The following is a 1,768-nucleotide window of genomic DNA, read 5'->3' on the forward strand; positions in this document are numbered from 1 at the left end:
TGTTTGCTATATAAACGACATCGTGGTCTTCTGCCAAGGTAACTTCAGCCTCTCTATATAAATATAATTATATATGTATGTGTGTGTGTGTGTTCTTACAACTTGCTTGTTAGTCAAGTTCAATCACAAATATACCTGTTCATTGTCGTTTTACTAATCTCATGGTAAATGTTAAGTTTGTTGTCTTAGAAAATTCATTCCAAATAAATGAAGATATTTTATTAAGTGAAAACTAATCTTGTTTAATGTTTTTGATTATTGTGCACCCCTCAATTATTAATATATAAAAATATATTTGTAGTATATTCCAATTTAAAACAACTTAAAATATTTTTACACATTTAATCATATATTTTATGTATGTTGACTTCTGTTATGCACTTATTTACAGCAATCTTCCTTGAACAGTCTGTTTGCTGTGCTGCATGGGAGTGCTCCAGTCACTCACAGAAAGGAGTGTGAATGTATGGTTTCCCTACTGATCTGGAGAGGAGAAAAAAATGCATTAAGTTTTGTTCAATTCACATTTATTTGTATAGCACTTTTTTAATATACACATTGTTTCAAAGCAGCTTTACAGAAAATGAATGTTTCTACATTACAATTAAGAGTTCTGTTAACAGGTGTAACTGTGCAAAAGTAATGTTCATATGGCAGAAATGTTCTAAAATTAGGCTAAACAAATCATGCAGTTAAGTAACATCATGTATACAGAAACAATGAACAAATTAAAGCATGATGTGATCATGTTGATTACAATGAAAGGAAAATGTAGCAGTTTGGTATGTTTATTCAGAGTCAGCTTCATCTGAAGTCCTCTCAAGGGTTGGCGTCATCTCTTCACAGGTGGGTGACTTTTCCAATTCCTGAGCGCTCTGACATGCTGACATTCTGAGATGCCGCCGAGAGCACAGATGTAACTGCGTGATCCAGCGCTGAAAATCCCTCATTTTGAGCAGCCCCAAATGTACTACAGAAATCACCGAAGCCATTAGACCCAGCATTCGTAAGCAGTCTGTACGGAACCACTTTCCTCATCTGAAAGCGGGCGATATTTTGGGAAAGACGCAATTCTCCCCTACGTTTACATGCAACCAAATAATCCGTTTGAAATCGGATTGACGGCTCAATCGGACTGAAAAGCCTTCATGTAAACACCTTAATTGGTCCGATTGAGCTCGATCGGAATGAAATTTCGATCGGATTGAAGGGGGTGGTTTTCCTTTTCTAATACGATTGAGAGTGCATGTAAACACTCGCTCGGATTGAACCCCGAAACTGAAAGGACTGAGCATGTGCAATGACGCAGAAGGTGACCGTGGTTGTGTCCGAAATCGCGCCCTATACCCTCATTCACTATTCCCTACATTAGGTCACTAATTCAGTTCACTAGAAGGAGTGAATGAAAACGAGTAGTGAATTCGGACACTGAGTACACCGGAAGGAATGCTGCTTTTGCCTAATCAAACAATTTAATAATCAATTTACAATGAATTTATACCCGTGTTGTACATTATGCTGTACGCCATGGATGAGCGCTTTGTAAAAATGAACGGATTGATTATTCAGCTGCGGGCGCCATCTTCTGGCGAGATGCGGGAATTCGTTCGGCGCGTGACTCTCACGGTGCATTCTCTAGCCGTTGAGCGTGCACCGGTTGTACACTCGTTTTTGCAGTGCATTGTGGGATTGAATGAGTGCACTCGAGAACGTCCACTATGGTTTCGGACACCACTAAAAATGGCTGTTCCCTCAAATAGTGCCCTAT

Source organism: Sinocyclocheilus anshuiensis, unplaced genomic scaffold (assembly GCF_001515605.1).
Source record: "Sinocyclocheilus anshuiensis isolate Anshui unplaced genomic scaffold, SAMN03320099.WGS_v1.1 scaffold888, whole genome shotgun sequence".
In the NCBI taxonomy this organism is placed as follows: Eukaryota; Metazoa; Chordata; class Actinopteri; order Cypriniformes; family Cyprinidae; genus Sinocyclocheilus; species Sinocyclocheilus anshuiensis.